Source organism: Myotis brandtii, unplaced genomic scaffold (assembly GCF_000412655.1).
Source record: "Myotis brandtii unplaced genomic scaffold, ASM41265v1 scaffold454, whole genome shotgun sequence".
Classification (NCBI taxonomy): domain Eukaryota; kingdom Metazoa; phylum Chordata; class Mammalia; order Chiroptera; family Vespertilionidae; genus Myotis; species Myotis brandtii.
In genome coordinates this window covers 643,439-658,343 of record NW_005367354.1, presented here as the reverse complement: position 1 = coordinate 658,343, position 14,905 = coordinate 643,439, and the positions used below count along the sequence as shown (strand labels likewise).

The 14,905-nt window shown below is 41.7% G+C and overlaps 1 protein-coding gene across 1 annotated transcript in view; it reads left to right on the top strand.

The window, feature by feature from the left end:
• BRE (brain and reproductive organ-expressed (TNFRSF1A modulator)) overlaps positions 1-14,905 on the top strand; it is a 343,490-nt gene that overhangs the window by 175,771 nt on the left and 152,814 nt on the right. The window lies entirely within an intron of this gene.

The following is a 14,905-nucleotide window of genomic DNA, read 5'->3' as shown; positions in this document are numbered from 1 at the left end:
AATGAATTGGATTAGGAGTTTAGATTGCAGAGTAAATGCAGTGAATATTTGCCACTGCAGTTTTTGCGTCTTGGTTGTGTATGTTGTGATGTGAACACTGTACCTTTGCAGAGAGAGATGAGTAGGCAGACAGAATCTGAACTTGTGACTCTTCCCAAATTCTCCTTGGGCCTGCATGGTTACAGCTTAGAGGGGACTGCTGATCATCCCACCCAGTTTCTTATGTATTTGTAAATATTATAGTTATTTGTAAAATGTAACTAGTCTCCTGAAAATATTAAGCAAAAGCTTATTCAGAAGTTAGTAAAGGCAGATAGCTTAAAAAATGACATGTTTGAATTATTTTTCTGTGTCTAAATAGCTCTATATAATTTTATACAACATTCTGGCTGCATGGTACAAGTAGTTTGATATCACATTTGTTTTAACCCAATAACTTTACTCATCAGTAATGAATTTTACAAGGACTAGCCTCACAATTAGCTATTGTTGGCTAAAATGCTTTAGTAGCTTATTTGACTTCAAAGGAAGCTGAAGTTCATTGAAAATAGATTGTAACCAGATTTGCTTGGGAACTTCTGACAGGACAGATTTTTCATCAGCAAAGAGTTTTTACAGACTCTGATTGAAGTGTATAATTAAAATTCTCTGAAAGTCACAGTCAGGGTTGGCCGGTTTCTGTCTGTGATATGTGGTCACCATTCAACATTCATATACAAAGCCATTTCCACTCCTTCTGACCTTAGTTGCTCTAGTTCATGAATCGTGGACATACCATCTTACACACTGTTTACACTCAAATTTGGAAGATTATGAGCATCAATAATCTATAGACATGCTCTCTTTTATTTATATACCTCTGACAGCACCTAGGACAGGAGTTTATAGTAGCAGGCACTCCATGAATATTTTAATTTTTAACTTAAAATACTAACCCATATCAGTAAGAGTACAGAACAGAAGTAATGCCATTTCAGTAAGAGGTCAAAGGGTGTTGGAGGCAGTATGATGAAGTGGTAACAAGTAAGGTTCTGTAACAAACACATCTGGCTTAAACCCGGTTCTGCACTTACCAGTTGGCAAAGTATTTAACATCTTTGAAGTTGTTTTCTCATCCGTAAAACAGGGATAATAATACCTATTTCATAGTGCTGTTTTGAGAATTATATTAAATACTGCTCATAAAGCATTAATTAATTTCAGGGCCTGGCATTATAGCAAGTACTAGCTATTAATGTTATTATGATTGATACAGTTCATAGGATAAGAATGAATGAGTGAGTGGTTAGCCCCAGGACAAGTGGGGCAGAAAAGAGAGGATGGGTAAAAAAGTGGGCAAGTACTAGTTGCAGAGTAGCCACTCAGTATGTCTATAATGAGTTCAGAAGGTATTTTGGGGTTGCGGAAAGAGAGACATTACTGAGACAATCTCAAGAGGTTGGTAAGAAGAATACGTTACTGAAGCTGCAGTCAAGAATTTGCCAGCTCTGAGAAACAATTTTCCCAGCTTCCACAGTATTTTTCTTTGAAGTTATTCCATCTAGTTTGCAAATGGAATAATAAAATATTTCTCCCTCTAAAAATCCAAGTTGTGATGTGAAAAATGATTAATGTAGGGTATATTTTAAAAGTTACTTCCTGCTTCTAAAATCTAGTTTTCTACATTCCCCTCCACATCCATGTTAGGTTAAGAACTGGCCACCAAGTGCCTTTCCAGATCGGTTTCTTCTTTTTTCTCCTGTGGCCTGTCCTGCACCAGCCTCTCTCCCTTGAAGTTTTCTTAATTCCCCTGTATTCTCTTGCTTCCGTCCTTTCTCTAAAGCTGTTACAGCCACTTTAAATGCTCTTCTCTAAAATGCCCTTGAAGTTACACATTTTCTAAGGCCTTATTTAAATGCCATCTCTACCAACGATTTTCCATGAACACAATTAGTCTAGCCTTTCCCTGAACACTTACAATACTGAATTTGCATCACTGTTATCATCTGCTCTCCATAGATTTAGTTAGTCGATGTGCATTTTTTTTTTATCTTCTACTAAATTGCAAGCTACTCAAGGGTAAGGAACAAGTCTTTTTGCTCCTTTAGTAGCCTGATTGGCAGTATTCTAGGTCGGTAAGTAATTCTCACAGGAAGATTTGAAAATGCTGCCCTGAGAGCTATTACATTATTCCTGGTTAGTAAAAATTCACATAATAGAATTGTATTTGTAATACCAAAAAAACAAAGCAAAAACAACAAAAAACTACTGGAAGTTTTTACACCCGTACGTAGAAGTTGTACAAATGAGGTTTTAGAGAAAGGTTAAAATGGAAAGTGGTCAAATTGTGGCATGACTTTCTAAGGGCTTACATATTTGCTAGTTATTAATATCTTTGGTTCCCTCTTGCAGAGGTCAGAGTACAGAACAGAAGTAATGCCAATTCAGTAAGGCAAAGGTCATAAGCAAGGTCAGGAACTAAGTGAAGAGGGTTGGGAACTGTGCTAAGCTCTCATTTCTGTTTTGTGTTTCATACTCTCCTGTCAACTCTTAGCTCTCCAAGCATTGATTTAGACTCAGCCTTGGAGAGTTCCTTCAAGAGGCATAGGAAAAGCATCCCATGTGGACCCGCCCAAAGCCGATGCCAGATGCTTGCCCTCGCTGAGGCTTGCTCTCTTTTTGGCTTCTGCTGTGGCTCTTTCTAGGAAGTCCTAAGTCCCATGCAGTGGATTTGACAGGCAGAGGCCAAAGTGAGACCAATAGCCTGATCCAATATTAGGTAAAAATTGACAAGTGAAGATTTGCATTCTCACCATCTGTTCTCCGTGGGCATGGAAAGATATCTTGAGCGTGGGAGATACCCCATTTCAGTCTGGCTAATCGCTGTCCCGGTTTGCCCATGCAATGGGCAAGGATATTATGCTCACAGTAACTAGTCTCAGAAATAGGAAAAGGCTACTTTGGACTTTTGCCTTCACATGTAGGGAAAGGGATCAATTTGTTGTACCCTAAAGATTTGTAGGGACATGGATACCAAAAGTCTCCAAATTAGATAGTCACCACAAGAAGGAACATCTGTCAGAGACATAGGGCAGGAAAGTCCCCAGTGCGTTATTCTTCTTGAAGCCCTGAAATGCAGTCCCACTTCAGAAGTCTGCTTCCCCGCGTCCTGGATCCTTGTATTTCTGGCAGCGCTGGAGCATATGGCTGCGCGCCTTCGTGGTGTTTAACGCCTATTGTTTCCTGGTCTCCCACTGGGCCTGCATTCGGCTTGTAAAGTAAACGCTTCTGAGGACTTCCTGCTCGCACATAGGGACATTCATGACACACACATATTCCAGGCTCTAGACATTCATTTTCCAACGGACCCCAAAATGCCCATTGAATTAGTTACTATTTATTTTTTTAAATCTTTTTATTGATTTCAGAGAGAACGGGAGAGGGAGAGATAGAAACATCAATGATGAGAGAGAATAATTGATCAGCTGCCTCCTGCACACCCCCTACTGGGGATGAGCCCGTAACCCTCGCATGTGCCCTTGACCGGAATCGAACTCGGGACCCTTCAGGCCATAGGCTAATGCTCTATCCGCTGAGCCAAACTGGCTAGGGCTGTTCATTTTTTTTTTTTTAACCAGTGAGGTATGCAAACAACACCTAGTGGTCAATTATGCAAAACTGACATTGGTTGAATATTAGAGGAGGGGGAGAATCTAGTTCGCAAACCAGTTGCCTTTTTCTTCTGGGCAGAAAAGCTGGAATTGTAAGGTTACGTCATCAGAGCTGGCACTAAGCACGCCCTCCTCCCCAGACTGTTGGCAGCCCCAGCAGGAACACCAGAGGTTAGTTGGGCTGCACAGCTCTCTTCCCCGGACAGTGTAGGCCTTTTCTTGGCGTGAGCCGGGCTGTGGGAGTGGTTTGAAGAAAAGCAGCTCCGCATTCCCTGTGCTGCTCCCACTCGGTGCATAAAAAGAGGACTTCAGCCCCTGAGTGGCCAGGTGGCGTCTTTCACAAGTACAGCCTTTGTTTTTAGAACTTTCTGTGAAGTTACAGTCCGCCTTAGAAATACGTACTCCAGTCTTCCCAGCCCACAAAACCGATAGCAAGGCCCATGGGCCTGCAAATCCGTGCACTCATCCTTTCAGGCAACAAAAACAGCACCAACCAGAGTGAGGAAAGGCCTCTGCTGGGTGCTTCAGAGGCAGCACGATGCATGAGGCAGGCTGTGCCCTTGCCTTGCTGATGGGACAGTGAGGGGATACGAACAGTATGGCAAGTTCCAGCTTGTGTCTTAGTGGAAAAGGCACAGTGAGACTTGGCAGCAGAAGCCTCTGTCCCTCCCCTCATTGGCTGGCAGTCTCACTCAGATACTAACCTTCTTGAGCCTCTTCTGTAAAGGGGGGTAAATCTTTAATTTCAGTGTCATCTCTGCCAAGGGGGAGTCCCCACGCCCTCTGGGGTGTGTGGCACATGGGCGATGCTCAGTTAGTACAACAGGAATTACATAAATGCCTGAGAAAAGTCACTAAGGACTGAAGGTTCAAGGGAGGAGGAGATTGTATTTCCATTTGATTGGTGGAGAGGGGACTTCGGAAGAACTTGGAAAAGTCTGGCTCTTCCAATGTAATGTGACTTTTCTAGAGATTGCGCATGCACTACTGTAACCACAGTAACAATGCATTTGTTTAGTACTTGAAAATGTCCAACTGCCTTTCACTTTACTGTCCCACCTGATCCTCATATATTCCTAGCACGTGTTTCATGGTGTGTCTTTTTTCCTCTATAATCTCAAATTCTTAGACCTTTCCTGGTCTTCTTTGCTGCCTCTACTTTTTCCCCCCAACCCATTAAGTTATACGAAATGATATTTCCCATGATTCCATCCCTAGAGCCCTTTTGTGGCCTTACTTCTTTGTGGATGACCCCAGATCCCCATTTTGAATCCTGTTTTCCCAGTTTGCAGATCTGCTTTTCTAGCCGCCTGATAGATAGGTCTGTCTGTGTGTTCAGGTGACACTGTAGGTTCACAGTGTCTGAAACCAAACTCATCATTTCTCCAGCAAACGAATGTTTCTTCTTCACAATCTGTTTTTCATGACACTCTCACTTTCCTAGGTGCCCAGGTGCCACATCTCAAAGGCATTAGCCAACCTGTCGTTTTGTACTGGAAATCCTCCCTCCGCGGTATCTCTCATTCTTGTTATTCCCTAGTTCTGCCATGTCTCCTGATGGCCTTTTGTCTCTTGTTCCTACTTTAGTGTATCCGGCACAGACTGTCACTATCTTCCTGAAGTAGATCCTGGTCACGTAATGGCCTTTCCTCGCTCAGAATCATCAGCGCCTCCCATCACCAGCTGAACTGGCGCACATCTCTCAATCTGGCATTCGAAGTATTTTCTGTCGCAGTCCTAACTGACCTTTCCACTCCATTCTGGGTTCTGTATGTTTCCTGTTGTTCAGCCACACTGAGGTTTTTCGTGATTTCCTGTGAACACACCTTATGTCTTTTTCACTTCCATACCTTTGTGTGGCTGCTTCTAGAACATTGACTTTATTTCCCTCTCCCATAGGATCTGTCAGAGCGCTGTCTGTCCTCTCTGATCTTCTCAGTCTTCCCTCCTCCATAGAACTTTTCCTGACCACTGCCACCTGCCTCCCCAGCAAGACTGACTTTCCCCTCCTGTGTCTGTGTCTCTGTTGTCATATTGTTTCCCTGGGCGCCTTAGGGTGGGCCACTGTTCCATCAGCTGAGGGCTGGTGAGCCACAGCCCATCTCTCCCCAAGCCGGCCCTGCCCTTGGGCCCTGCCTGAGCTCAGCCACAGCCCCCACTGATTGGACTCCCCAGTGTGGCAGGAAGCTTTGAACCTGCTGGGTCTTGTGCCCGCAAAGGCAGGTGGTCTCCAGAGCCCTTCCTCATTGCTGTGCCCTGTGGCTGGCCAACAGGCTTGTTTCCATATGGACCCTGGTTGTTGCTGAGAGATGGAGCTTTATTTCATAGGTGTGGCTTATCAGCTGAATCCTGGAGGTGGTAAATAGGATCTTGACCTCATGTGACCTCTCATCTACTCCTGTTGTGGCCTCTCCAGCCTTCCTTTCCAACCCACAGACATGGTCACTTACACGGTCACAGACATGGTCACTTAGAATATTTGGGCAGCCTGTAATCCACAAAGGCAGGATAAACTGAAACATGAGTAAAAGGCCTAGGGAAAGGGTAGGGGAAGCTGCAAATGAAAATAGTGCTACTTAGAATTAATGAGATTATAGCTATTAAATCCAGATAAATAAGATAAAATATATTTTTAAAACAATGAACAAATTCAATATTTTGTGATTTTATTTACATTTAATACTGAATTCAGCATCTGAACAGGATGGAAATTTTTCATTTTAGATGCTTAAAGATTTTTTAGAATAATTAGAAAAGTTATATAGCTAAACGCAGATAGATTTAAAGAAAAAGATAATTCTTGCCCTTTTTTTTTTAAAACCTACATCAGTTGTCTCAAGAAATGAGACCCTAGATCTCCTGGAGTGATTTTGTGTTAGAATTTAACTAATAGAACATCATAGTCAACATGGCTTAATTTAGCCTCACTCATATTTACTTGAGTCTCTGAGATAATCTTATAATAAATAATGCGTCCTGGAGGGTCCCCCCTTTGATAAATATACACTTCTGAGTATGCTGAGACAACCAGCTGTCAGGAGACGATGTGTATTGGTTTTAGTGGAGCGAGCTGTATTAGCCTCCTGGGACTTGACATGTTCGTTTTACTAGTCTGGGAGCAGCGCCAAAGGGGTTCTTCGTGACTTAGAGTGGAATTCTGAAAAGTAAGTTCAGCAAGTTTTCATTAGTGAGTTTGGCGTTTTGTCTTGCCTGTGCCTCCCAAAAGATTAAGAGCTCAGCCTGCACTTTGAAACATTACAAAAAAGAACCAGAACGGAATTTAGTTGAGGGAAAAAATCAATCAGCCCCCAAATACCATATTTTTTGAGACATTCTGGTATAGAACTCCCACCTCCCCAGTCGCCTAAGCTAGTGACATGTCGATGTTTTTCATCCTGCTTTCTTTTTAGGCAGAAAATATACATTTAGAAAGATGTATATATGTATGTGATAACTCAGATCTCACTGGTACATGTTTTTTAAACTTGTTTGAGCCTTAAGCTTTTAGATTTATTTTGTGTCTGTGGGCAGCTCTGTGCCTTATTTCTCTTAAATGCTGCTCTCTTCTCTACAGCATAATGATTAGCTTAAAAAGGCGTGCTTTCATTTTAGAAGTCAGGCCTAGCACCTTTCTGCTAAACATCTCAAGGGATTTGTGCAGTTTTTTTCTGTAAGGAAGATGAGAAATTCATGATTTTCAGTGCAACACTATATCTCAACAGCCAAGCTGTGAACACTGAGCATTCCTGTTTTATGCAGTTTCATTTATGTTTATCCACAAGTAGGAAAATATTCCTCAATGAAAGGTCTGAAATGAAGAGTGCTAGTTAACAGAAACATTAGGCTGTGTTATAGGTGGGAGCAGAGAAATAAAGTGGAAGAGAAAATGGCCTAGAATGTTCCAGAACTGATGGAAGGTACCAGTTGTCAGAAACAGGAAGTACAGTGAATCTCAGACAGGCTAAATAACAGTTGACACCTAGACACATCATCTGAGACTGCAGAACACCAAAGATTAAGTGTACCCCAAATTGACACATTATGTTTAAAGGAATAGAAATTCGAGACAGACCTCTTTGAAAATGTGATGAGAGACACAAGTTTACCCTGAGAAGAATGTACAGACATAAAAGTTTATATACAGTTTTGTAACACACCCTCCCCTGAAGCCAATTCATTAAATCGCATTTAAGGATTCTTGTTCTAGATTTTGGTCCTGCATTTTTAGCCTTCTGTACTATCTCATGCTGGAATAACCACTGAGGCTTCAAATTTAATATCTAAAGTAAAATTATCATCCAGTACTGCCCATCCCCTCTTCCCCCAAATCTACTCTTCTCCAAGGTTCTTTTATTTCATTGATGACTTTATCACCCCAAGGACTGCAGCCATGAAACCTGGGCATCCTATTTTTGACCTTCCTCTCGCCATTGTTTCCCATATTCAAACAGCGGCCATTGAATCTGCCTCTAAGGTATCTCAGATCCATCTCCTCACCCTTTCCTCTAACCCTGTTTTAAGCCTCCATGCATCTTACTCTTTGCCACATTAATCTTTGGAAAGCAGAGTTCGATCCATGTTACTCCCTTGCTTAAACTCTCTAAGTGCCTCTTTATTGAACAGACGAGAAAAATGCATGTTACACTGACCTGTCTGAGGAGCCTCAGTGCCCACCACACTCACAGCCTCCCTCCCTCACCAGTATACCGTGTATCCCAGACACCTGAACCACAGCTGGTAGAACCAGGGATAGGTATTTTCTTTATTTTTAGAAGTGTAGCTATACTTGTTTGACATTTCTTACCCACCATTTGTAGGTGTTTTGTGGAGGAGGACTGTAGACTATCTCGTGGGCTGTGCTGCGAGGTGTTGCACTGTCTTGATCCACTTTCCTGCAGGGAGTGCCTGAGATTGTAGATGGGCTCCAAATGGCGTTCCAGTGATATTCTGCTGTGTAGCTGGTGAGACTCTTTTTGTTCTTCCTCTGTGGTTTTTGGAAACCTCTCTTCTTTGAGATGACTGAGATACTGTAATCTCTCAGTTGGCCATTGAAATACTCTAGCCCAGGGGTGGGCAAACTTTTTGACTCGAGGGCCACAATGGGTTCTTAAACTGGACTGGAGGGCCGGAACAAAAGCATGGATGGAGTGTTTGTGTGAACTAATATAAATTCAAAGTAAACATCATTACATAAAAGGGTACGGTCTTTTTTTTTTTTTTAGTTTTATTCAGGGCCGGGCCGTAGTTTGCCCACGGCTGGTCTAACCAGTCTCTGCATCCATTCTCTCCCCACCGCGGGCCGTAGTTTGCCCACGGCTGCTCTAGCCAGTCTCTGCATCCATTCTCTCCCCATTTCTATCTAATTGCCACACTGCAGGCAGAATGGACTTTCTAAAACAAATCTGACCTCCTCATTGTCTTGCTTCAAAACAAAGTTCATTATCGTTCCTCATAAATGATCACTTGTCAGCTTTATCCAACTCGAAGCTTTCCCCTGTATCTCCCAGGCGTATTTATTATTTTAAACTACTTATATCTAGCTTATTATCAAGTTTTATCATTTTTTTTTCTTCATACCATCTTGAAGTCTGCACTCCTCCAAGTCTTTATTCCTCCTTGCCTATAGATTCAGGTACCTTCCCCTTTAATCCTTTTTGTCAAACACTGGGTAGAAGTGAAGCTAGTGTGTAAAAGTGGGGCATAAATTTATAAAAAAGATGGTTGTCAGCACTATAAGCAGTTACTCCCAGCTCCTTTCAAGTGTGAGGACCTGTCTTTAATGTCAAAACCTTTTACATGAGGGTGGAAGTGGGGGTTTGACCATAAAAAGGCAGCACAGGGAACTTTTTAGGATGATGCAACTGTTCTGTATCATCATGACTGTGGTGGTGGCTACTCAACTTCACACACTTGTGAAAACCCTGAGAACTGTACAGCACAAAGAGTATATTTTACTGTGGTAAAAATAAATTTAAAAAACCTTTCACAGACCAAAACAGAAGTGATACGTTTTAACATTTCATGTTAATAATTGATGAATCAGCCCTAGACAGTTTGCCTCAGTGGATAAGCGTTGGCCTTGGACTGAAGGGTCCCGGGTTCATTTCCGGTCAAGGGCACATACCTTGGTTGCAGGTTCCCTGGCCCTGGTCAGGGTTCATGCAGGAGGCAATCAATTGATGTGTTTCTCTCACATTGATGTTTTTCTCTGTCTCTTCCTCTCCCTCCCACTCTCTAAAAATCAATGGAAAAATTTCCTTGGGTAAGGATTAACAAAAAAAATAAATGATGAATCAAATGCCTTTTAAATGAACTTACATTCATTTCAAATATATATATTTGAAAAATGGATATATACACTTTTATGTGCTGTACATATTTGGATATGTGTGTATATACATATCTATACACATTTAGATGTGCACATGTGTGTGTACACATGCATTTACATATTTTATACATGTGATATCACACATTCAGGCTTTAGATGCTTGGTGTGTAATAAATCGGTAAACCTGTTATATCAAGTCTAAGGCCCCATAGTGCCATGAAGCCAACAGATTGGGAACATTTGTTACAAGGGATGTATAATGAATGACCATTTTCCCAAGAATTCTGTTGTTTATATTTATTGATATTTGCTTAAATAAGAGCACATTTTAACTTTCTTGCTCTCAAAATAGCTAACATAATTACTATGTTAGGAAGCAGTTTGACCTTCTTGTTTTGTCTCATGGTGGAAAGACAGACAGACCCATGAAGAGCTCGGCCACTCTGCCTCCTCTCTGCCCAACACAAACACGCAGGTTTCTTAACTTAGCTCCTGGGGGGGCGGGCAGAGGAACTCCAGAGAGAGAGGGACCCGGGGTGTTGAAACTAACACTGCAAAGCTTTCCCCTTGTGCTTGGGCCTTGACCTCCGCGAAGCTCCTGTGCTTCACAGCAAGCACTTCCTTTTCCAGGCTCCTGGCGCTCAGATGTGCCATTAGTTTTTCATGTTTCTCAATGTGTTTCTGTCTACACAGTGACCTGTGAATTGGTCTGGTACATAAATATAATATCTTTTAATTCGTTTTCAGAGCAGAGTGTGGTTGTGGATAGGCAGATACGTCAGTTGGGTTTTAAAAATAAAGTCGTTGTACCTCATCTTCTCCCTAAAAAAGTATATGGTTTGTTATGTCCACAATATGGTTTGAGAGAGTAATTATTTATCCCAAAGTAATGGCCTGGCTCTTGATTGCAGGTGTTTGGTGTAAGGAGGTCATGGCTAAGGCTCTCCATGGGTAAAGTGGAACCCTTCCACTGTTGTTGGAGGAAAGGCCTAACATCAGTGTTGTCAGATTGTACTGTGTGAACTTGTATTAAAGAGCATGTAATTTGATTCTGATATGTCTGATTTTGATTCCTATAATACAGGGCTAATAAGTATATTGGAGTTGTTAAAATGTAGAACTCTCTCTTTCACTAGCACCATTATGAGTTTAATGAATGGAGAAGCCTTTAGTTTAAAACTAACAAATGATGAGTTAACATAATATTCTAAATAGGACCATAACAGGGAATGAACATCCTGTTGATGAATATTATCTTGCATGGACAGCTTCAACAACAGGGAGGCCATCCTTGAAAAAGATTAAAACCTGCTACCTTGCCAAATTTCAGCTAAACCAAATCATTAAGTTGAAAAAGTTATACATGAGTGGAAAATTAATTTCACTTCCATCCTCCCCACTTTCAAGCAAGAACCTTCCCCTCCCACTTTGTAATCCCTCCCTGCCTCCCTATTCTACCCCAATCTTTAAAAAGTATGATGTAAGATTGGGTCGTTTTGTGCCAAGTTTTCATCCTGGAACAGATTTTTATAGCCATGTTTCTCTGAGAAAAGGAGTTTATGACCAAAGGGTGATAACACTTTCATGTTTTCATGTTCTCCTCTGACCTAGTATGTTTTCCTAATTTCAACTTTGTCAGAATTTAACATAACCAATCTGTGTGTTAAAGCCAAAGAAAATTATCTTGAAAGCTTTTAAGGATTCATTAACTATAATATCATATATGATTTCTTAAAAACAGATAATGGAGTATATTATTATTTTTAAATTTTAGATTTTTCTGTTTATACTATAAAGAAATCCTTCAAAATATTTATTTGTAGATATTATTTGTTTTGGTTACGATTTCCACTCTGTTAGGGTTATTCACCAATGACTAACTGTCCATCTACTTTTTACAAACTCTTTCTTAAAAATACAGAGAAACTTAATTGGCCCTGTTTAGTCTCAGTAAGTGGAGAATTTAGTGTTAAGAGTCCAAATGGTAGAAATAACTGAAATGGTCTTTAGTAGGGAAATTACAAAATACTTTGGCATAAAATGAAGCAGTCAAGAACTAGGTAATTTCTGTGTACTCACATGGAAATATTTCTAAGTTGAAGAAAAAGAGCAAATGTAAAAAAAAAAATAAGCCCTGGCTGATTTGGCTCAGTGAAGAGAGCGTCGGCCCATGGACTGAAGGGTCCTGGGTTCAATTCTGGTCAAAGGCACACTTTACAAATGCTATTGTATTCAATCTGCACAACAGGAACCACTGACTCTCAGTTACATGTGGGGATGTCGAGGCACAGAAGGGTTAAGTGCCAAAGGTCAACAATGAATATGTGGCAGCAATGGGTTTCAAACCCAGATCCATTATCTTCCAAAGCCTTTGCTCTTACATGGACAGGGACGGTGGTGGGGGTGATGGTGTGCACAGATCACTGAGAACGGTGCTCTGTGTCAGAGTGTGGTCCTCAGAACATCTGCATCAGTGTGAGCTTGGGGTGTGGTTAAAACTGAATTCCTAAGGCCACAGACACATTCTGAATCTAAGGTCTGGGAGTGGGTTCGGGAACCTGTGCTTGAGTTCACATCTCTGTGATTAACACCCTTATTAAATAGATTAAGAACTTTAAAAATATTACTTAGATATTTTTTACCCCTCCCTTTTTATCTTTTGTTTTTAAAGAATAAAAAAAATGGCAAGAAATTCATCAAAAATTGATCATTGTTCCCATTAGAAAATTCTTTTGGTAATGTGACACATTTCATCCTCATTTGTTGTGTGGGACTACAATATCGTATATGATTTCTTAAAAACAGATAATGTCCTGTGCAGAGCATGACATTTAACATCCTTGCTCCTGTCTGCTGTATGAAGAACCCTCAGTAATCGAAACCACTTACTATGTCCCCCTACATTTCCCTATGCCACCTGAGGGGGTGCTGTCACCCCAGTTGGGGAAGAAAGTAATAACTGCTTTTCCTTTGAGTTCCAGATTACAAACTGAACCCCTTGTTAGGTTGTTTGAGAATCTTACTCCTATTCTTTGAAGAGATTTCTAGGAATCCCAGAAGTGCTTTCCTCATATTCTGTGGTTGTCTGGCCTATTTCAGATCAGAATCTTGTGTCTTAGAACATAGGACATGAGGAAACTAACGTGGCTCAGGCTGACACACTGTAGGTGTGACTCTCCCTTTCGCTGGCCCTTCCCTGACGGTGGTGCCTCTTGAATCGGGCTTCACCGAGACATCTGTTTTGGTGCCACAAGAAGGTTATCAGGAGTTTTATAAGCTTACTAGTTTTTTCAAGTGTGGGCAGCTCCCCTCTAATAAGTTACATTTCAAACGTGTATGTTGATTGTTTGGACTCTGGGATATGTTTTGCCATGGAAACCATTCAGTACATAGTCAGGTTTCCAAGGAAACTGGATGTGCTGAAGGATTCCATCAAGTCATCGTGCCTGCCGGATATATATTACACTTGGAGAGACAGAACCAGGCCTTTTCCTTTTTCTGCAGTGGCTGTTGGTTGTGCAGCCTGCGTGCTGGGGGATGGCAGGGAGCCAGCCGTGATCCAGCCCTGGCAGATGGGCAGGCTCAGTTCACCCAGCAGAAGTGCATATGCCAAGAGACCCTGACGCCCAGGCATCTTCTCTGTACAAAGTATAGGGCAGGGCAAACAACAGCTGAGCTGCCGCTCAGCTCTGGATTGGTATTTGGAACAGTGCTGAGCATCTTGCCCCTCCTGTCCATGAAACCCACTCGACATCCCAGAGCCAGAGGTGGAGCTTGAGTGAGCGCAGAGCAGATGCCAGTGTCCTTGCAATGAAGGATCGTCTCTGGAAGTCTGTGTGGACCCTGTGTCACCCAGAGAAAGCCACCCAGCTGAAACTGGACGTGGGGCCTGTCCACAAAAGCTCATTACCCCACGATCTAGGTGAACACTAGGCCCAGTGTACTGTTCAGAGACAGGAGTGGTAACAGCATTATTGTTGTGTTTTTATAGTCTTTCTTGAAATTAAGCAGAGTATAACTTAAATGTTTATTGTGCCTGTTGTCATGTACCCTATCCCTTGGCATGGTAGCCAGCTGAGCACTGGGTACAGAGTGCTGAGTCCTCCTGCAATGGTTCCTTGGAATCTTCTCTTGATGTCCTCCTGGTTAGGTGATTTTTTTTAAGTAAATATATTTTTATTGATTTCAAAGAGGAAGAGAGAGGGAGAGAGAGATAGAAACATCAATGATGAGAGAGAATCATTGATTGGCTGCCTCCTGTACGCCCCACACTGGGGATCAAGCCCGCAACCTAGGCATATGCCCTGACCGGGAATAGAACCGCGACCTCCAAGTTTTTAGGTTGAACTCAACCACTGAGCCGTGCCGGCTGGGTGTAGGTGATGGTTTCTGTCCTCCTGTCTTGTCATCACCCTTCAGGGCTTCATGATTTTATTTATTGCCTGTCTTTCTATGCTGGCTTAGTAACAATAATTTAACTTTATGTTTATACTAGTGGCCTGGTGCACGAATTCGTGCACATTGAAAGGAAATTAATTAGAAGAAATATTTTAATATCTCTATTTGCCCTTTCTCTATAATAGAAGTGTCAACCAAATTCACAATCGACAATGACAGATAGAAAAACATGTGTGTGATTGGCGCCAGTGAGAGCTTTATGTATATATAGATAATCTTGCTTAATTAGACTTGCTTTCTGATGTAGCTAAACTTCTTCCAGCCCAGTGAAGCACCCCAACTTCTCTTTCAGGTAATTGTTAGCAACACAGCAGTAAATATCAACACAAAGCAGATTATTATTGTAGATCACTCAGGGAGAACAAAGGGTAAAATATTTAACTGCAGGAGTGTTTAACTATATTCTGCGCAGTGAGAAAACCTGAAGTCATTTTCAAGGTCCACCATTTCTTACTTCTTTTCAGTT